General features: G+C 45.3%; 1 pseudogene; it reads right to left on the bottom strand.

Moving 5' to 3' along the window:
• LOC121583088 overlaps positions 1-23,306 on the bottom strand; it is a 254,041-nt pseudogene that overhangs the window by 15,290 nt on the left and 215,445 nt on the right.

Raw genomic sequence — 23,306 nt, 5'->3', positions numbered from 1 at the left:
AAACAGTGAGGAAGGAGGAAACAGTGTGAAAGGAGGAAACAATGAGGAAGGAGGAAACAGTGTGGAAGGAGGAAACAGTGTGGAAGGAGGAAACAGTGGGGAAGGAGGAAACAATGAGGAAGGAGGGAACAGTGAGGAAGGAGAAAACAGTGAGGAAGGAGGACACAGTGTGGAAGGAGGAAACAGTGTGGAAGGAGGAAACAGTGAGGAAGGAGGAAACAGTGAGGAAGGAGGAAACTGTAAGGAAGGAGGGAACATTTTGGAAGGAGGAAACAGTGAGGAAGGAGGAAACAGTGAGGAAGGAGGAAACAGTGTGGAAGGAGGAAACAGTGTGGAAGGAGGAAACAGTGAGGAAGGAGGAAACAGTGAAGAAGGCGAGAAAGGGAAGAAGGAGGGAAGGGGTAGGAAGGGAAGAGAGAGAGAGAGAGAGAGAGAGAGAGCGAGAGCGAGAGAAATGATAAGGTAAGAGCATATCAGTCATCTAAAGTGGCCTCCCCCTCCCTCTCCCCTCCCCTGCCCTCCCCTTCTCCTGTCCTTCAGTGTCACAGATGGAAGTCAGGAAGTGGAAAGGTGAAAGCAGAACAGCTGCTAGGCACATTGAACATTGCTCTCACCTATCCTATCCTGTCACATCAGTACTGACGGAAGAAAGTAGCTTATGAAAGACAGACACCCTATGTCTGTCTGTCTGTCTGTCTGTCTGTGGGCTATGCTAAGAGTTTTGAGATGTACAGTGGGGAAAAAAAGTATTTAGTCAGCCACCAATTGTGCAAGTTCTCCCACTTAAAAAGATGAGAGAGGCCTGTAATTTTCATCATAGGTACACGTCAACTATGACAGACAAAATGAGATTTTTTTTCCAGAAAATCACATTGTAGGATTTTTAATGAATTTATTTGCAGATTATGGTGGAAAATAAGTATTTGGTCAATAACAAAAGTTTCTCAATACTTTGTTATATACCCTTTGTTGGCAATGACACAGGTCAAAAGTTTTCTGTAAGTCTTCACAAGGTTTTCACACACTGTTGCTGGTATTTTGGCCCATTCCTCCATGCAGATCTCCTCTAGAGCAGTGATGTTTTGGGGCTGTCGCTGGGCAACACGGACTTTCAACTCCCTCCAAAGATTTTCTATGGGGTTGAGATCTGGAGACTGGCTAGGCCACTCCAGGACCTTGAAATGCTTCTTACGAAGCCACTCCTTCGTTGCTCGGGCGGTGTGTTTGGGGTCATTGTCATGCTGAAAGACCCAGCCACGTTTCATCTTCAATGCCCTTGCTGATGGAAGGAGGTTTTTACTCAAAATCTCACGATACATTGCCCCATTCATTCTTTCCTTTACACGGATCAGTCGTCCTGGTCACTTTGCAGAAAAACAGCCCCAAAGCATGATGTTTCCACCCCCATGCTTCACAGTAGGTATGGTGTTCTTTGGATGCAACTCAACATTCTTTGTCCTCCAAACACGACGAGTTGAGTTTTTACCAAAAAGTTATATTTTGGTTTCATCTGACCATATGACATTCTCCCAATCCTCTTCTGGATTATCCAAATAAACTCTAGCAAACTTCAGACGGGCCTGGACATGTACTGGCTTAAGCAGGGGGACACGTCTGGCACTGCAGGATTTGAGTCCCTGGCGGCGTAGTGTGTTACTGATGGTAGGCTTTGTTACTTTGGTCCCAGCTCTCTGCAGGTCATTCACTAGGTCCCCCCATGTGGTTCTGGGATTTTTGCTCATCGTTCTTGTGATCATTTTGACCCCACGGGGTGAGATCTTGCGTGGAGCCCCAGATCGAGGGAGATTATCAGTGGTCTTGTATGTCTTCCATTTACTAATAATTGCTCCCACAGTTGATTTCTTCAAACCAAGCTGCTTACCTATTGCAGATTCAGTCTTCCCAGCCTGGTGCAGGTCTACAATTTTGTTTCTGGTGTCCTTTGACAGCTCTTTGGTCTTGGCCATAGTGGAGTTTGGAATGTGACTGTTTGAGGTTGTGGACAGGTGTCTTTTATACTGATAACAAGTTCAAACAGGTGCCATTAATACAGGTAACGAGTGGAGGACAGAGGAGCCTCTTAAAGAAGAAGTTACAGGTCTGTGAGAGACAGAAATCTTGCTTGTTTGTAGGTGACCAAATACTTATTTTCCACCATAATTTGCAAATAAATTCATAAAAAATCCTACAATGTGATTTTCTGGAATTATTTTTCTCAATTTGTCTGTCATAGTTGACGTGTACCTATGATGAAAATTACAGGCATCTCTCATCTTTTTAAGTGGGAGAACTTGCACAATTGGTGGCTGACTAATTCCTTTTTTCCCCACTGTATGTGGGTTAACTAGCTCTACTAATGCCTGAGTCACCACAGGGGTGAAAAAGTCCCCGACCAGACCACAGAACCACAACGTATAGTTCAGGGCCTGCTGGGTACATAGGTTGTCCAGTAGGGAGCCAGGCAGCGGGGATAGTGGTTCTGCCTGGGCGCCAGTCTGATGACTTCAGCCAACTCCTTGGTTGTCCAGTAGGGAGCCAGGCAGCGGGGACAGTGGTTCTGCCTGGGTGCCAATCTGATGACTTCAGCCAACTCCTTGGTTGTCCAGTAGGGAGCCAGGCAGCGGGGACAGTGGTTCTGCCTGGGTGCCAATCTGATGACTTCAGCCAACTCCTTGGTTGTCCAGTAGGGAGCCAGGCAGCGGGGATAGTGGTTCTGCCTGGGTGCCAGTCTGATGACTTCAGCCAACTCCTTGGTTGTTTTAGCTTGTTGTTTGACAAGGAAACAGCAGAGGCCAAAGCAGGCTGCAGCCCAGGCTACTAGCAGCCGGATGTCCTGTGTGTAAACATCCACAAGCCTGTTGGTCCCTACGATCTGTTGGCCTACTCTGATCAGCGGATCAGTTTGCCAAACCCGGCTATTGGTGCTCACAGCTAGGCACAAGGGAGTTTCAGGAGGCAGAGAAGCAATCTGTGAGGGCAACATTTGGGTCAGATTGTATTATTTTTATAGGGAGCCTATACTTTCAACTCTGTTTTTTTTTATCCGAGAAACTAAGACAGGGGGGTTGAAGGGAGGGAAACGTTATTGTTGACACTGAGGCTTGTCCACAAGTCTCGACTTGTAAAATGCCTTGCAGTTGAAATGTTGACCATAAATATTCTCCTTGCGGTCTATGTTTTCCAACAGTACATGCCAGTGAAGGCTGCTCAGGGGAGAACGGCTCATAATAATGTCCGGAACGACAGAAATGGAATGGCATCAAACACCTGGAAGCCATGTGTTTGATGTATTTGATACAATTCCACTGATTCCACTCCAGTCATTACCACAAGCCCGTTCTCCCCAATTAAGGTGCCAAGAACCTCCTGTGGTACATGCCCCCAGGGGATAAAGTCTTCGTGCTATTTCACTAGTTTGGGGATCATTACAGCCAAACCTTCTGGGCTTGTATGAGTACAGAAAGAAAGGCTAACGGATTGGGGGGGACAGGTTCGGACGATTGATTCCTGACCAGAAGGTAAACAGACCGTTAGATCTCATTAGGCCTAAGAAGCCAAACAGAGTTTAGGTGAACCTTCGATGCAGACTCTGCTATAGGGAGTTGGCTGTTTGTTTTTCCTATGGGGAGAGAGCTGTGGAGATACTGTATTCTCAGATGAAGAGATGGAGTTAGGAGTTAGGGGGGAACCCAAACCAGACAGATTCGTGATCCACCAGGGACAAGTTGGAGATGCGCTCAGAGCCAAATTAGCACAACAGATACACAAGCAGAGAGAAACCTGGACTGAATGTGATTCCATAATAACTTTAAGCTGCTGTTGGGGGGGAGGGTGGGGGGGTACTATCCCTTGTAGAAGGTAACAGAGGGAAATGAAGGTTAGAGTTACTGGCCATAATGGTAAATCCAACATGGCTGCCACTCCACCATTCTACTAGTTGTAACAGCATGATGTTTCACCTGCTGGTTGTACTGTCCGGCCGTCTGTGTCAGGAGGGAGGAGAAGAAACGAGCGTTCTGCAGCAGGACTCTTCCCATGAATTCAAGGTAGGTGGACATCACCATCGGGTAGCTCTGCAGATAGACACACACACACAGGGAGGAAAGGGGTTAATGACAAAAACATGATATAACGACAGGGGTTTGTTTCACTACATACAACAGAGACCAATGGGAATAGACTAGAAGATGTACATACTGTCACAGTGAGTAAATACAGTATATGGCGTAAAATCTTGAGAGATTTCAGAACAGACCAGTCAAAGTTAGATTATTGTATGACATACAGTGACCTAAAGAGGCTAAATAGCTTATCCTGTCATTCAATTCAGTCCTTGTACAGGCATCTGTATTTGACAGGGAAGGACATAACAAGAACACAGAGTGAAAGAGAGCGAGAGAGAGAGAGAAGGCTGGAGGATGGCAGGTTCCTATGGAAGGTTCTGGCAGAGCGCCATGGAGACATCAGATGGTCAAGTCAACCTATCAGTTACAGCTGAGCTCTCATAAAAGACAGATGGAGAGGGAGATTGACTCGGTACCGGGACCCCCTGTATATAGTCTCGCTATTGTTATATTACTGCTGCTCTTTAATTATTTGTTACTTTTATTTCTTATTATTTTTTTATTGAATGTTTTTTTTTGTATTTTTGGGGGGTATTCTTTCTTAAAATTGCATTGTTGGTTAAGGGCTTGTAAGTAAGGGGGAAGGTAAGGTCTACACCTGTTGTATTCGGCGCATGTGACAAATAACATTTGATTTGATTTTGACAGAGATATACATTGCATTCGGAAAGTATTCAGACCCCTTGACTTTTTTCACATTTTGTTACGTTATAGGCTTATTCTAAAATTGATTAAATTAATTTTTTTCCTCATCAATCTACACACAATACCCCATAATGACAATGAGCAAAAACGGGTTTTTAGAAATGTTTGCTAATTTATTACAAATAAAAAAACAAAAATACCTTATTTACATAATTATTCAGACCCTTTGCTATGAGACTCGCAATTGAGCTCAGGTGCATCCTGTTTCCATTGATCATACTTGAGATGTTTCTACAACTTGATTGGACTCGACCTGTGGTAAATTCAATTGATTGGACATGATTTGGAAATGCACACACTTGTCTATAACCAAGCCACAAGGTTGAAGGAATTGTACATAGAGCTCCCAGACAGGATTGTGTCGGGGCACAGATCTAGGGAAGGGTACCAAAACATTTCTGCAGCATTGAAGGTCCCCAAGAACACAGCGGCCTCCATCATTCTTAAATGGAAGAAGTTTGGAACCACCAAGACTCTTCCTAGAGCTTGCCGCCCGGCCAAACTGAGCAATCGAGGGAGAAGGGCCTTGGTCAGGGAGGTGACCAAGAACCCGATGGTCACTCTGACAGAGCTCCATAGTTCCTCTGTGGGGATGGGAAAACGTTCCAGAAGGACAACCATCTCTGCAGCACTCCACCAATCAGGCCTTTATGTTAGAGTGGCCAGACGGAAGCCACTCCTCAATAAAATGCACATGACAGCTCGCCTGTAATTTGCCAAAAGGCAACTAAAGGACTCTCAGACCATGAGAAACAAGATGTTCTGCTCTGATGAAACCAATATTGAACTCTTTGGCCTGAATGCCAAGCGTCATGTCTGGAGGAAACCTGGCACCATCCCTACGGTGAAGCAAGGGGGTGGCAGCATCATGCTGTGGGGATGTTTTTCAGCGGCATGGACTGGGACACTAGTCAGGATCAAGGGAAAGATGAACAGAGCAATGTTCCAGAGCGCTCAGGACCTCAGACTGGGGTGAAGGTTCAACTTCCAACAGGACAACGACCCTAAGCACACAGCCAAGACAACTCAGGAGTGGCTTCGAGACAAGTCTCTGAATGTCCTTTAGTGGTCCAGCCAGAGCCCGGACTTGAACCCGATCTAACATCTCTGGAGAGACCTGAAAATAGCTGTGCAGCGACGCTCCCCATCCAACCTGACAGAGCTTGAGAGGATCTGCAGAGAAGAATGGGAGAAACTCCTCAAATACAGGTGTGCCAAGTGTGTAGCGTCATACCAAAGAAGACTTGATGCTGTAATCGCTGCAAAGGGTGCTTCAACAAAGTACTGAGTAAAGGGTCTGAATTTTTACGCTACCAGTCAAAAGTTTGGACACAACTATTCATTCAAGGATTTTTCTTTATTTTTATATTGTAAAATAATAGTGAAGACATCAAAACTATGAAATAACACATGGAATCATGTAGTAACCAAAGAAGTGTTAAACAAATCGAAATATATTTTATATTTGAGATTCTTCAATTAGCCACCCTTTGCCTTGATGACAGCTTTGCACACTCTTGGCATTCTCTCAACCAGCTTCATGAAGTAGTCACCTGGAATGCATTTCAATTAAAATGTGTGCCTTCTTAAAAGTTATTTTGTGGAATTTCTTTCTTTCTTAATGCGTTTGAGCCAATCAGTTGTGTTGTGACAAGGTAGGGATGGTTTACAGAAGATAGCCCTATTTGGTAAAAGACCAAGTCCATATTATTTCAAGAACAGCTCAAATAAGCAAAGAGAAACAACAGTCCATCGTTACTTTAAGACATGAAGGTCAGTCAATACGGAACATTTCAAGAACTTTGAAAGTTTCTTCAAGAGCAGTCGCAAAAACCATCAAGCGCTATGATGAAACTGGCTCTCGTGAGGACCGCCACAGGAATGGAAGACCCTGCTGTAGAGGATAAGTTCATTAGAGTTACCAGCCTCAGAAATTGCAGCCCAAATAAATACTTCACAGAGTTCAAGTAACAGACACATCTCAACATTAACTGTTCAGAGGGGACTGTGTGAATCAGGCCTTCATGGTCGAATTGCTGCAAAGAAACCACTACAAAAGGGACACCAGTAAGAAGAAGAGACCTGCTTGGGAAGAGAAACACGAGCAATGGACATTAGACCGGTGGAAATTTGTCCTTTGGTCTGGAGTCCGAACTTGAGATTTTTGGGTCAACCTGTCGTGTCTTTGTGAGACGCTGTGTGGGTGAACGGATGATGTCCACATGTGTAGTTCCCACCGTAAAGCATGGAGGAGGAGGTGTTATGGTGTGGGGGTGCTTTGCTGGTGACACTGTCTGTGATTTATTTAGAATTCAAGGCACACTTAACCAGCATGGCTACCACAGCATTCTGCAGCCATATATCATCCTATCTGGTTTGGGCTTAGTGGGACTATAATTTGTTTTTCAACAGGACAATGACCCAACACACCTCCAGACTGTGTAAGGGCTATTTTACCAAGAAGGAGAGTGATGGAGTGCTGCATCAGATGACCTGGCCTCCACATCCCCTGACCTCAACCCAATTCAGATGGTTTGGGATGAGTCGAATGGCAGAGAAAAGCAGCCAACAAGTGCTCAGCATATGTGGGAACTCCTTCAATACTATTGGAGAAACATTCCAGGTGAAGCTGGTTGAGAGAATGCCAAGAGTGTACAAAGCCATCATCAAGGCAAAGGGTGGCTATTTGAAGAATCTCAAACATAAAATATATTTTTATTTGTTTAACACTTCTTTGGTTACTACATGATTCCATATGTGTTATTTCATAGTTTTGATGTCTTCACTGTTATTCTACAATGTAACAAATAGTAAAAAGTAAGAAAAACCCTTGAATGAGTGTGTGTGTGTGTGTGTGTGTATGTATATACAGTGAGGAGAACAAGTATTTGATACACTGCCGATTTTGCAGGTTTTCCTACTTACAAAGCATGTAGAGGTCTGTAATTTTTATCATAGGTACACTTCAAATGTGAGAGACGGAATCTAAAACAAAAATCCAGAAAATCACATAGTATGATTAAGTAATTAATTTGCATTTTATTGCATGACATAAGTATTTGATACATCAGAAAAGCAGAACTTAATATTTGGTACAGAAACCTTTGTTTGCAATTACAGAGATCATACGTTTCCTGTAGGTCTTGACCAGGTTTGCACACACTGCAGCAGGGATTTTGGCCCACTCCTCCATACAGACCTTCTCCAGATCCTTCAGGTTTCGGGGGCTGTCGCTGGGCAATACGGACTTTCAGCTCCCTCCAAAGATTTTCTATTGGGTTCATGTCTGGAGACTGGTTAGGCCACTCCAGGACCTTGAGATGCTTCTTACGGAGCCACTCCTTAGTTGCCCTGGCTGTGTGTTTCAGGTCGTTGTCATGCTGGAAGACCCAGCCATGACCCATCTTCAATGCTCTTACTGAGGGAAGGAGGTTGTTGGCCAAGATCTCGCGATACATGGCCCCATCCATCCTCCCCTCAATACGGTGCAGTCGTCCTGTCCCCTTTGCAGAAAAGCATCCCCAAAGAATGATGTTTCCACCTCCATGCTTCACGGTTGGGATGGTGTTCTTGGGTTTGTACTCATCCTTCTTCTTCCTCCAAACACGGCGAGTGGAGTTTAGACCAAAAAGCTCTATTTTTGTCTCATCAGACCACATGACCTTTTCCCATTCCTCCTCTGGATCATCCAGAGGGTCATTGGCAAAATTCAGACGGGCCTGGACATGCGCCGTCTTGAGCAGGGGGACCTTGCGTGCACTGCAGGATTTTAATCCATGATGGCATAGTGTGTTACTAATGGTTTTCTTTGAGACTGTGGTCCCAGCTCTCTTCAGGTCATTGACCAGGTCCTGCCGTGTAGTTCTGGGCTGATCCCTCACCTTCCTCATGATCATTGATGCCCCACGAGGTGAGATCTTGCATGGAGCCCCAGACCGAGGGTGATTGACCGTCATCTTGAACTTCTTCCATTTTCTAATAATTGCGCCAACAGTTGTTGCCTTCTCAACAAGCTGCTTGCCTATTGTCCTGTAGCCCATCCCAGCCTTGTGCAGGTCTACAATTTTATCCCTGATGTCCTTACACAGCTCTCTGGTCTTGGCCATTGTGGAGAGGTTGGAGTCTGTTTGATTGAGTGTGTGGACAGGTGTCTTTTATACAGGTAACGAGTTCAAACAGGTGCAGTTAATACAGGTAATGAGTGGAGAACAGGAGGGCTTCTTAAAGAAAAACTAACAGGTCTGTGAGAGATGGAATTCTTACTAGTTGGTAGGTGATCAAATACTTATGTCATGCAATAAAATGCAAATTAATTACTTAAAAATCATACAATGTGATTTTCTGGATTTTTGTTTTTGTCTCTCAAAGTTGAAGTGTACCTATGATAAAAATGACAGACCTCTACATGCTTTGTAAGTAGGAAAACCTGCAAAATCGGCAGTGTATCAAATACTTGTTCTCCCCACTGTATATATATACAGTGAGGGAAAAAAGTATTTGATCACCTGCTGATTTTGTACGTTTGCCCACTGACAAAGACATGATCAGTCTATAATTTTAATGGTAGGTTTATTTGAACAGTGAGAGACAGAATAACAACAAAAAAATCCAGAAAAACGCATGTCAAAAATGTTATAAATTGATTTGCATTTTAATGAGGGAAATAAGTATTTGACCCCTCTGCAAAAACATGACTTAGTACTTGGTGGCGAAACCCTTGTTGGCAATCACAGAGGTCAGACGTTTCTTGTAGTTGGCCACCAGGTTTGCACACATCTCAGGAGGGATTTTGTCCCACTCCTCTTTGCAGATCTTCTCCAAGTCATTAAGGTTTCGAGGCTGTCGTTTGGCAATTTGAACCTTCAGCTCCCTCCACAGATTTTCTATGGGATTAAGGTCTGGAGACTGGCTAGGCCACTCCAGGACCTTAATGTGCTTCTTCTTGAGCCACTCCTTTGTTGCCTTGGCAATGTGATTTGGGTCATTGTCATGCTGGAATACCCATCGACGACCCATTTTCAATGCCCTGGCTGAGGGAAGGAGGTTCTCACCCACGATTTGACAGTACATGGCCCCGTCCATCGTCCCTTTGATGCAGTGAAGTTGTACTGTCCCCTTAGCAGAAAAACACCCCCAAAGCATAATGTTTCCACCTCCATGTTTGATGGTGGGAATGGTGTTCTTGGGGTCATAGGCATCATTCCTCCTCCTCCAAACACGGCGAGTTGAGTTGATGCCAAAGAGCTTGATTTTGGTCTCATCTGACCACAACACTTTCACCCAGTTCTCCTCTGAATCATTCCGATGTTCATTGGCAAACTTCAGACGGCCCTGTATATGTGCTTTCTTGAGCAGGGGGATATTGCGGGCGCTGCAGGATTTCAGTCCTTCACAGCGTAGTGTGTTACCAATTATTTTCTTGGTGACTATGGTCCCAGCTGCCTTGAGATCATTAACAAGATCCTCCCGTGTAGTGCTGGGCTAATTCCTCACCGTTGTCATGATCATTGCAACTCCACGAGGTGAGATCTTGCATGGAGCCCCAAGCCGAGGGAGATTGACAGTTCTTTTGTGTTTCTTCCATTTGCGAATAATCGCACCAACTGTTGTCACCTTCTCACCAAGCTGCTTGCCGATGGTCTTGTAGCCCATTCCAGCGTTGTGTAGGTCTACAATCTTGTCCCTGACATCCTTGGAGAGCTCTTTGGTCTTGGCCATGGTGGAGAGTTTGGAATCTGATTGATTGATTGCTTCTGTGGACAGGTGTCTTTTATACAGGTAACAAGCTGAGATTAGGAGCACTCCCTTTAAGAGTGTGCTCCTAATCTCAGCTCGTTACCTGTATAAAACACACCTGGGAGCCAGAAATCTTTCTGATTGAGAGGGGGTCAAATACTTATTTCCCTCATTAAAATGCAAATCAATTTCTAACATTTTTAACATGCGTTTTTCTGGATTTTTTTGTTGTTATTCTGTCTCTAACTGTTCAAATAAACCTACCATTAAAATTATAGACTGATCATTTCTTTGTCAGTGGGCAAACATACAAAATCAGCAGGGGATCAAATACTTTTTTCCCTCACTGTATATGTATATACAGTTGAAGTCGGAAGTTTACATACACTTAGGATGGAGTCATTAAAACTTGTTTTTCAACCACTCCACAAATTTCTTGTTAACAAACTATAGTTTTGGCAAGTCGGTTAGGACATCTACTTTGTGCATGACACAAGTAATTTTTCCAACAATTGTTTACAGACTGATTATTTCACTTATAATTCACTGTATCACAATTCCAGTGGGTGAGAAGTTTACATAAACTAAGTTGACTGTGCCTTTAAACTGCTTGGAAAATTCCAGAAAATTATGTCATGGCTTTAGAAGCTTCTGATAGGCTAATTGACATAATTTGAGTCAATTGGAGGTGTACCTGTGGATGTATTTCAAGTCCTACCTTCAAACTCAGTGGCTCTTTGCTTGACATCATGGGAAAATCAAAAGAAATCAGCCAAAACCGCAGGAAAAAAATGGTAGACCTCCACAAGTCTGGTTCATCCTTGGGAGCAATTTCCAAATGCCTGAAGGTACCACGTTCATCTGTACAAACAATAGTGCGCAAGTATAAACACCATGGGACCACGGAGCCGTCATAACGCTCAGGAAGGAGACGCGTTCTGTCTCCTAGAGATGAACGTACTTTGGTACGAAAAGTGAAAATCAATCCCAGAACAACAGCAAAGGACCTTGTGAAGATGCTGGAGGAAACAGGTACAAAAGTATCTATATCCACAGTAAAACGAGTCCTATATCGACATAACCTAAAAGGCTGCTGAGCAAGGAAGAAGCCACTGCTTCAAAACTGCCATAAAAAACCAGACTATGGTTTGCAACTGCACATGGGAACAAAGATCATACTTTTTGGAGAAATGTCCTCTGGTCTGATGAAACAAAAATATAATTGTTTGGCAATAATAACCATCGTTATGTTTGGAGGAAAAAGGGGGTCGGCTTGCAAGCCGAAGAACACAATCCCAACAGTGAAGCACGGGGGTGGCAGCATCATGCTGTGGGGGTGCATTGCTACAGGAGGGACTGGTGCACTTCACAAAATAAATGGCATCATGAGGAAGGAAAATGATGTGGATATATTCAAGCAACATCTTAAGACATAAGTCAGGAAGTTAAAGCTTGGTCGCAAATGGGTCTTCCAAATGGACAATGACCCCAAGCATATTTCCAAAGTTGTGGCAAAATGGCTTAAGGACAACAAAGTCAAGGTATTGGAGTGGCCATCATAAAGCCCTGACCTCAATCCTATAGAAAATGTGTGGGCAGAACTGAAAAAGCGTGTGCGAGCAAGGAGGCCTACAAACCTGACTCAGTTACTCCTGCTCCTTCAGGAGGAATGCGTCAAAATTCACCCAATTTATTGTGAGAAGCTTGTGGAATGCTACCTGAAACGTTTGACCCAAGTTAAACAATTTAAAGCCAATGCTACGAAATACTAATTGAGTGTATGTAAACCTCTGACCCACTGGGATTGTGATGAAATAAATAAAAGCTGAAATAAATCATTTTCTCTACTATTATTCTGACATTTCACATTCTTAAAATATAGTGGTGATCCTAACTGACCTAAGACAGTGAATTTTTACATTTTAGTCATTTAGCAGACAATCTTATCCAGAGCGACTTACAGGAGCAATCAGGGTTAAGTGCCTTGCTCAAGGGCACATCGACAGATTTTTCACCTAGTCAGCTCAGGAATTAGAACCAGCAACGTTTCGGTTACTGGCACAACGCTCTTAACCACTAAGCTACCTGCCGCCCTTTTTACTAGGATTAAATGTCAGGAATTGTGAAAAACTGAAATTAAATGTATTTGGCTAAGGTGTATGTAAACTTCCGACTTCAACTGTATAAATATAAATGAGAGAGAGAGAAATCAAAGAGCTATATCAAATGAATATGCAACCATTTTAAATACTACATTAGCAGGAGAAGGAAAAAGTAACATTACCTTATCCTTCCTCAATTCCTTCTGTGTCCCTCTCCCGGTCAATTTCTCAAAACGTCTCATCCAAATGTGAATACTTGATGGTCGATTTAGCTTTAACATTCTCAGTTGGTTTTCTACTAAAATATGTTTTTGCTTCTCCTCCTAAAGTTTGTAGAACAGAACTAACCAATGCGTAATGTAAACTAGCACGCGGCATGTCCGATTCATATAAGGAACTAACCATAATGCGCACATCTCTTACAAAATGCCTGTTTGTCGGACAAAGGACCTTCACATACTCATGTAAAGCCCAGCTCATTGGCTATCTAGCTAGCTATGTTTCAGAACGATAGGTGGTCATTGGACCAAGACACAGCCAATCAAGTGAACACTGCCTGTCTCATTGGTGCGTAATGAGGTCATTGCCTCATATACTAAAATCGTTTTTTGGGGGGGAAATACCTAATGTAGAATGATGAAGCAGTTTGGTTGTATTCTTGAGTGTCTTAACTGGGTAAAAGCAGGTTTAGCGTTTCTTATTACATCGATTGTTTTGTTGAAAGTTGAATGAGTCAGATTTCATGACACAAGCTGTATACAACATGGATTGTGTTAGGATATAAAAATGGATTTTATCAAACAACTATTCTACACTTTATCTCTGGGACCCTCAAGATGACAAATCAGAGCAAGATTACTGAATGTAAGTATATTATTTACCTTCAGATGTGAATGTATCAAACCTGTGTCACGATCGTCGTAGAGAGTAGACCAATGCGCAGCGTTAGTTGCAAACATATTTATTTATTTAATGAATGCACGAACAAAACAACAAAACGAAAACGTGACGTCCTCGGTATAACACAACCGAAACGGAACAAACCAAACGGAACAAGATCCCACAAACACAAAGGGAAAACAGACAGTTTAAATATGGCTCCCAATCAGAGACAACCAGCAACAGCTGACACTCGTTGCCTCTGATTGGGAGCCACTCTGGCCAACATAGAAATAGCACCCATAGAATACACCATAGAACAAAAACACATAGAACTTACACACCCTGGCTCAACATATAGAGTCCCCAGAGCCAGGGTGTGACAGTACCCCCCCCCAAAGGTGCGGACTGCGACCGCGCCTGAACATCAACAAACCAGGGGAGGGCTGGGTGGGAATTCCTCCTCGGAGGCGGTTCCGGCTCCGGGCTAGACCACCACCCTCTAATAATCCCCCCGTAGCGCCCCTGGTCCGGTCTGGCCCCGCTGGCTGGAGCTGAACTGGACATCGTAGGAGCGGATAGCTTCAGCTCCGGTGTGGAGCAGCTGACCAGGCACCGGTGACCCAGGCACGGGTTGTGCCGGACTGACGACGCACACCCCTGGCTTGGTGCGTGGAGCAGGAACGGGCCGGACCGGGCTGACGATGCGCACCCCTGGCTTGGTGCGTGGAGCAGCTACGGGCCGGACCGGGCTGACGATGCGCACCCCTGGCTTGGTGCGTGGAGCAGCAACGGGCCGGACCGGGCTGACGATGCGCACCCCTGGCTTGGTGCGTGGAGCCGGAACGGGCCTTACCGGGCTGACGATGCGCACCCCTGGCTTGGTGCGTGGAGCCGGAACGGGCCTTACCGGGCTGACGACTCGCACCCCTGGCTTGGTGCGTGGAGCAGCAACGGGTCGGACCGGGCTGACGATGCGCACCCCTGGCTTGGTGCGTGGAGCCGGAACGGGCCTTACCGGGCTGACGACTCGCACCCCTGGCTTGGTGCGTGGAGCAGCAACGGGCCTTACCAGGCTGACGTCTCGCACCCCTGGCTTGGTGCGAGTAGCAGGAACAGGCCGGGCCGGGCTGGCGACACGCACCGTAGGCTTGATGCGAGAAGCAGGAACAGGCCGGGCCGGGCTGGCGACGCGCACGTAGGCTTGGTGCGAGTAGCAGGAACAGGCCGGGCCGGGCTGGCGACGCGCACCGTAGGCTTGGTGCGAGTGGCAGGAACAGGCCGGGCCGGGCTGGCGACGCGCACCGTAGGCTTGGTGCGAGTGGCAGGAACAGGCCGGGCCGGGCTGGCGACGCGCACCGTAGACTTGGTGCGAGTGGCAGGAACAGGCCGGACTGGGCTGGCGACGCGCACCGTACACTTGGTGCGAGGGGCAGGAACAGGCCGGGCCGGGCTGGCGACGCGCACCGTACACTTGGTGCGAGGGGCAGGAACAGGCCGGACCGTACTGGGAACACACACCACTGGCCTTAAACGGGGATCAGGAACGGGCCGGACCGGACTGGCAATACACCTCAGTACCTCTCGCCGCGCCTCTACATCTTCCTTCCCTCTTCTCACCAATGGCTCCCGTAACCTGGTGGCCTTCTGAATTCGCCCCTTGTCTGCCTCCGTCAGCCCCGTCGTCCATGCCCTGTGCCCCCCCCCTAAAATTTTTTTGGGGTTGCCTCTCGTCCGTCCGACGACGACACTGATTACGCCGTTGCTCCTCTCTCCGTCGCGCCTCTACAGTCTCCTTCCATGGCCGGCGATCCATCCCGGCCTGCATTTCCTCCCAGGTCCAGGACCCCTGCCCGTCCAAGATCTGCTCCCATGTCCAGGCTGCCTGCTCCTGGACACGCTGCTTGGTCCTGGTATGGTGGGATCTTCTGTCACGATCGTCGTAGAGAGTAGACCAATGCGCAGCGTTAGTTGCAAACATATTTATTTATTTAATGAATGCACGAACAAAACAATAAAACGAAAACGTGACGTCCTCGGTATAACACAACCGAAACGGAACAAACCAAACGGAACAAGATCCCACAAACACAAAGGGAAAACAGACAGTTTAAATATGGCTCCCAATCAGAGACAACCAGCAACAGCTGACACTCGTTGCCTCTGATTGGGAGCCACTCTGGCCAACATAGAAATAGCACCCATAGAATACACCATAGAACAAAAACACATAGAACTTACACACCCTGGCTCAACATATAGAGTCCCCAGAGCCAGGGTGTGACAACCTGTCGCGGTGATAAAAGTGTTTTATTGTTGTGCACTATCCTCAAACAATAGGGTCTTTTTTTGCTGTAATAGCTACTGTAAATTGGACACTGCAGTTAGATGAACAATAATTTAAGCTTTCTGCCCATATAAGACACGTTTATGTCCCGGAAAATTGGCTGTTGTTTACAATGTAATTGTAGTCACATTATGCATAATGAGCAACAACTGTCCTGTTTATGGGACACCGATCCAGTAGAGGTTAATCCATTTTAGAATAAGGCTGTAACGTAACAAAATGTGGAAAAAGTCAAGGGGTCTGAATACTTTCTGAATGCACTGTATATCAGGAGATCATGTGCAAATAAGTTTGGTTTATATTCAAGTTTACCAATACTGATACCTGTTACATTTGGGTCATGTCTAATTCCTTCTGCAAGCGGTTCAATTGTCAGTGCAAATGGGAGGGGGGAGAGAGGATATCCCAGTCTTATGCCCCTTTCTAAAGCAATTTAATCAGATCATGTATTATTTGTGTATATTTTTATTACATGTATTATTTCTGCTGAAAAGTTGAAAGCTTCCAAAGTTTTGAATAGAAAAGACCATTCAAGAGGGTCGAAAGCCTTTTTGGCATCAACAGCCATTATTAATAAATCAAAATCTTGTTTTTAGCGTATTGTATTGAACTGAAACATGTTCCTGTATTTGTTTGTACATTTTATATTTTTAATAAACCCTGTTTCATTGATATGTATCAAGATGGTAAGATTTTTGCCATTCTATTGCTTATGAGCTTTGTTATTATGTTATTGTCACAATTTAATAAACTTATGGGTCTGTAATCAGCAGGGGACTCCTGGTTTTAATATAACTGAAATAACTGTTTAATACATGAAACTAGGAAGCACAAACTTGAGTGACATGTGTTGTCATTTGTGTAAATAGGGGTGCGACTTTGTCCCAAATTGTTAAATAAAATATTATGGGAAAGCCGTCCATTCCTGGTGTTTTTATCAGCACAAATGTTTTAATAGTATCTAATATTTATTTTTGGGTGATCTGTCTTCATGGTGATTATTTTTTGTCTGCTGATAGTACTCTCCCGAGTGGCGCAGTGGTCTAAGACACTGCATCGCAGTGCTAGCTGTGCCACTAGAGATCCTGGTTTGAATCCAGGCTCTGTCGTAGCTGGCTGCGACTGGGAGACCCATGGTGTGGCGCACAATTAGGGTAGGGGAGGGAATGGCTGGCAGGGATGTTGATAGAGCATGGTGTTTGTAATGCCAGGGTTATGGGTTTGATTCCCACGGGGGGCCAGTATGAAAAAACAACATAATAACAACAAAAATAAATCAAATACATTTTTGCACTTACTAACTGTAAGTCGCTCTGGATAAGAGTGTCTGCTAAATGACACAATAAAAAAAACATTGCTTCAGGGTTGTTGAGTCTAAGAAAGCTGTAGCTGTTGTTTAATTCTGATTTATATAGATTTTCATAGAAGCTTTTAAAATTGGCATTAATCGCATTGCTGTTTCTATATAACACATTTGTATCTTTATCTTTTAAAATCTTAACTGGTTTGGCATGTATTCATTTTTGTGAGGCTGCGAGATACCAGGTTTATTTTCCATTAAGTAGTATGCTTTATTTGAGTTTAACCTGTAGTTGTTGGCTCTCTTCAAAAGTAAAATACCTTATTCCTGCTTAAGTTCAGAAATTGTATTTTCTTCTTTACCCTGTAAAGCTTTTTTATGGGCTTTTTATTTAATTTTAATTTCTAACTCAGATGTAACTTTTGCACAGTATGAGATTACCATTCCCCTAATGTACGCCTTAAAAGCATCCCACATTATATCGGGGGTCAGCTTTTATCTGTCCTCTATGTGAGTAGTCATGCTGTACTTCGCTCCGCAGGTAATATGACACATTACATTACAATGGAACGATTTGATTAGTGTAATGTTAGCTAGCTACATAGTTGTATTTGTATCAAAGATAAAGGTTAGCTAGCTACATAGTTGTATTTGTATCAAAGATAAAGGTGTAGTATAGAGAAACTATCGAGGTTAGCTAGCCAGCTACATTCGTTCGCAGCGACGCCGTTTTTCAGACAAAGTCAACACCACAGCCATTGCTAGCTAGCCAACACTACCAGCTAGCAGTACTGTAGCAACTAAATACAATATCCTTTTAGCCAGCTACATTCGTTCGCAGCGACGCCGTTTTTCAAACAAAGTCAACACCGCAGCCATTGCTAGCTAGCCAACGCTACCAGCTAGCAGTACTGTAGCAACTAAATACAATATAATTTTAGCCAGCTACATTCGTTCGCAGCGACGCCGTTTTTCAAACAAAGTCAACACCACAGCCATTGCTAGCTAGCCAACACTACCAGCTAGCAGTACTGTAGCAGCTAAATACAATATAATTTTAGTCAATGAGAATTTTGCAACATAAAGCTTCCCTTTCTGAACATTCGAGATGTGTAGTCCACTTGTGTAGCTAGCATGACTGACTTTGTGCTAGCTAGCCAACGTTTAATTATTGCTGCGTTATGAAAGGAACTAGACACGGACACGAATTATCTGTTTAGTGTGTTAACACACTATTGGTAGTTTGTTGTAACCAAGTATTGGTGCTAAACCGTGTGTTATTGGATGCTACCATGCTAGTTAGCTATGGCTTCATAGGATACGGTGCCCTGGGCGGTTTTCATGGAAGTACCAAGTTAGCTAGCTGAATAAAGTAAGTTAGAGTCTATTCCTAGAAACATTGAACCGCTGTAGTTTACAACAATTATAATTTCTAAAGTGGAAGTTGGGAGAGTTATATTCGGGTGTTTCAGTGAAACAATTATAGTTTCTGAGGTGGAAGTTGGGAGAGTTATATTTGGGAGTTGTGGTGAGGGAGGCCCCGCTCTCTCCTTTCCCAGATGTTTAGTTCATTTCATTCCGATCTCCTCTGCATTGTTGTAGCCATTTGCTGCAGCCTGTCAACTATGCCTCTGCCTATCCCTGTTCTCTCCTCTCCGCACAGGCTACACAAACGCCTCACACCGCGTGGCTGCTGCCTCTCTAACCTGGTGGTCCCTGCACGCACCACCCACCTGGAGTTCCAGGTCTCAGGCAGCCTCTGGAACTGCCGTTCTGCTGCCAACAAGGCAGAGTTCATCCCAGCCTATGCTACCCTCCAGTCCCTCGACTTCTTGGCGCTGACGGAAACATGGATTACCACTGAAAACACTGCTAATCCTACTGCTCTCTCCTCGTCTGACCATGTGTTCTCGCATACCCCGAGAGCATCTGGTCAGCGGGGTGGTGGCACAGGAATCCTCATCTCTCCCAAGTGGACATTCTCAATTTTTCCACTAACCCATCTCTCTATCTCCTCATTTGAATTCCATGCTGTCACAGTCACTAGCCCATTTAAGCTTAATATCCTTGTCATCTATCGCCCTCCAGGTTCCCTTGGAGAGTTCATCAATGAGCTTGACGCCTTGATAAGTTCCTTTCCTGAGGATGGCTCACCCCTCACAGTTCTGGGGGATTTCAACCTCCCTACGTCTACATTTGACTCATTTCTCTCTGCCTCCTTCTTTCCACTCCTCTCCTCTTTTGACCTCACCCTCTCACCGTCCCCCCCTACTCACAAGGCAGGCAATACGATTGACCTCATCTTTACTAGATGCTGTTCTTCTACTAATCTCACTGCAACTCCCCTCCATGTCTCCGACCACTACTTTGTATCCTTTTCTCTCTCGCTCTCCTCCAACACTACTCACTCTGCCCCTACACAGATGGTAATGCGCCGCCGCAACCTTCGCTCTCTCTCTCCCACTACTCTCTCCTCTTCCATCCTATCATCTCTTCCCTCTGCTCAATCCTTCTCCCTCCAATCTCCTGATTCTGCCTCCTCAACCCTCCTCTCCTCCCTTTCTGCATCCTTTGACTCTCTATGTCCCCTATCCTCCCGGCCGGCTCGGTCCTCCCCTCCAGCTCCGTGGCTCGATGACTCATTGCGAGCTCACAGAACAGAGCTCCGGGCAGCTGAGCGGAAATGGAAGAAAACTAGACTCCCCTGCGGACCTGGCATCTTTTCACTCCCTCCTCTCTACATTTTCTTCATCTGTTTCTGCTGCTAAGGCCACTGTCTACCACTCTAAATTCCAAGCATCTGCCTCTAACCCTAGGAAGCTCTTTGCCACATTCTCCTCCCTGCTGAATCCTCCCCCTCCCTCTCTGTGGATGACTTCGTCAACCACTTTGAAAATGAAGGTTGACGACATCCGATCCTCGTTTGTTAAGTCAAATGACACTGCTGGTCCTGCTCACACTGCCCTACCCTATGCTTTGACTTCTTTCTCCCCTCTCTCTCCAGATAAAATCTTGCGACTTGTGACTGCAGGCCGCCCAACAACCTGCCCGCTTGACCCTATCCCCTCCTCTCTTCTCCAGACCATCTCCGGTGACCTTCTCCCCTACCTCACCTCGCTGATCAACTCATCCTTGACCGCTGGCTATGTCCCTTCCGTCTTCAAGAGAGCGAGAGTTGCACCCCTTCTCAAAAAACCAACACTCGATCCCTCTGATGTCAACAACTACAGACCAGTATCCCTTCTTTATTTTCTTTCCAAAACTATTGAGCGTGCCGTCTTTAGCCCACTCTCTTGCTATCTCTCTCAGAATGACCTTCTTGATCCAAACCAGTCAGGTTTCAAGACTGGTCATTCAACTGAGACTGCTCTTCTCTGTGTCACGGAGGCTCTCCGCACTGCTAAAGCTAACTCTCTCTCCTGCTCTTGTCCTTCTAGACCTTTCTGCTGCCTTTGATACTGTGAACCATCAGATCCTCCTCTCCACCCTCTCCGAGATGGGCATCTCCGGCGCGGCTCACTCTTGGATTGCGTCCTACCTGACCGGTCGCTCCTACCAAGTGGCGTGGCGAGAAGCTGTCTCCGCACCACGTGCTCTCACCACTGGTGTCCCCCAGGGCTCAGTTCTAGGCCCTCTCCTATTCTCGCTATACACCAAGTCACTTGGCTCTGTCATATCCTCACATGACCTCTCCTATCATTGCTACGCTGACGATACACAACTAATCTTCTCCTTTCCCCCTTCTGATAACCAGGTGGCGAATCGCATCTCTGCATGTCTGGCAGACATATCAGTATGGATGACGGATCACCACCTCAAGCTGAACCTTGGCAAGACGGAGCTGCTCTTCCTCCCGGGGAAGGACTGCCCGTTCCATGATCTCGCCATCACGGTTGACAACTCCGTTGTGTCCTCCTCCCAGAGTGCGAAGAGCCTTGGCTTGACCCTGGACAACACCCTGTCGTTCTCCGCTAACATCAAGGCGGTGACCCGATCCTGTAGGTTCATGCTCTACAACATTCGGAGAGTACGACCCTGCCTTACACAGGAAGCGGCACAGGTCCTTATCCAGGCACTTGTCATCTCCCGTCTGGATTACTGCAACTCGCTGTTGGCTGGGCTCCCTGCCTGTGCCATTAAACCCCTACAACTCATCCAGAATGCCGCAGACCATCTGGTGTTCAACCTTCCCAAGTTCTCTCATGTCACCCCGCTCCTCCGCACACTCCACTGGCTTCCAGTTGAAGCTCGCATCTGTTACAAGACCATGGTGCTTGCCTATGGAGCTGTGAGGGGAACGGCACCTCCGTACCTTAGGCTCTGATCAGTCCCTACACCCAAACGAGGGCATTGCGTTCATCCACCTCTGGCCTGCTGGCTCCCCTTCCTCTGCGGAAGCATAGTTCCCGCTCAGCCCAGTCAAAACTGTTCGCTGCTCTGGCACCCCAATGGTGGAACAAGCTCCCTCACGATGCCAGGACAGCGGAGTCACTCACCACCTTCCAGAGACATTTGAAACCCCACCTCTTTAAGGAATACCTGGGATAGGATAAAGGATCCTTCTACCCCCCACTGGGTTATCCCAGTGGGTTATCCCACTGGCTATAAGGTGAATGCACCAATTTGTAAGTCGCTCTGGATAAGAGCGTCTGCTAAATGACGTAAATGTAAAAAATTTAATGTCTACATTTCTAATGGTAATGGTTTTAATTTTTTCATTAACACATTAAATAAATTTCAGGTCATGTAGATGCGCTCTGTTCATTCTCCATATTCTGTCGCTAAGTGTATTTTCTGTTGGTGTAATTCATCATGATACTGGAGAATTATCTGATATCACTATGACATGGATTTCTGAACCCAGTAAATTGTTGAGTGCATTTTTTGAGAAAAAATAGAAAAAAATAGAGTAGTCTTTTGTCGTTGGGAATAGTAATCTCCAATTGTCCTGTAAATTATTTGCAGAGATGACATTTTTCAGCCGCTTTGGAAGTTCCTTTAATTGTACTTTTTTATTGCTACGTCTGTCAATCTTATCTAATGTATGATTTAGGTCGCCTGCTAAAATAATAGTTCCTGTTGGGATTTGATCTAATATAGCTTGAATTCTATCTAAAAACAACAGATTTGCCCCTGGTGGGATGCAAAATGAAATCAATGTGTATTTTTCACCATGTAAGGTACAATTCAACATTAGAAAACGTCCTTCTTGGTCCGTGTGCTGGGATATAAGGGAAAAGGGTGTATTCTTATTTATCAGGATGCCTACACCTCTGCTGTTACTACAGTAGGTGGCAGCATAGGCCTCTCCAACCCAGCTCCTCTTTAAATATTCAATTTCTCCTTTTTTGAAATGTAACTCTTGCAGGAAAACCGCACACTCCTCCGCACACTCCACTGGCTTCCAGTTGAAGCTCGCATCTGTTACAAGACCATGGTGCTTGCCTATGGAGCTGTGAGGGGAACGGCACCTCCGTACCTTCAGGCTCTGATCAGTCCCTACACCCAAACGAGGGCACTGCGTTCATCCACCTCTGGCCTGCTGGCTCCCCTTCCTCTGCGGAAGCATAGTTCCCGCTCAGCCCAGTCAAAACTGTTCGCTGCTATGGCACCCTAATGGTGGAACAAGCTCCCTCACGACGCCAGGACAGCGGAGTCACTCACCACCTTCCGGAGACATTTGAAACCCCACCTCTTTAAGGAATACCTGGGATAGGATAAAGTAATCCTTCTAACCCCCCCCCCCCAAAAAAATAAATAAATAATTATAATTTAAAAAAAACTATTGTAAAGTGGTTATCCCACTGGCTATAGGGTGAATGCACCAATTTGTAAGTCACTCTGGATAAGAGCGTCTGCTAAATGACGTAAATGTAAATGTAAATGTTGTGTTATTTTATGGCTGGTTATGACACCTACATGAGAATGTCAAACCCCACAAAACCAACCACAGTAGTTCTTTTATGGTTGGTCATGACACCTACATTAGAATGTCAAAACCTACCACACAACTTAAAACATTCCATTACACCATAGCCTACTTGTTTATCTTATATAACATTTTCTGAAATGTACCATATTAAATTATCATTGTAATTATTCACACATTGATG

The sequence above is a fragment of the Coregonus clupeaformis genome, chromosome 18 (assembly GCF_020615455.1).
Source record: "Coregonus clupeaformis isolate EN_2021a chromosome 18, ASM2061545v1, whole genome shotgun sequence".
In the NCBI taxonomy this organism is placed as follows: Eukaryota; Metazoa; Chordata; class Actinopteri; order Salmoniformes; family Salmonidae; genus Coregonus; species Coregonus clupeaformis.
Note: the sequence above shows the minus strand (reverse complement) of the source record. Positions and strands in the feature narration are given on the sequence as shown.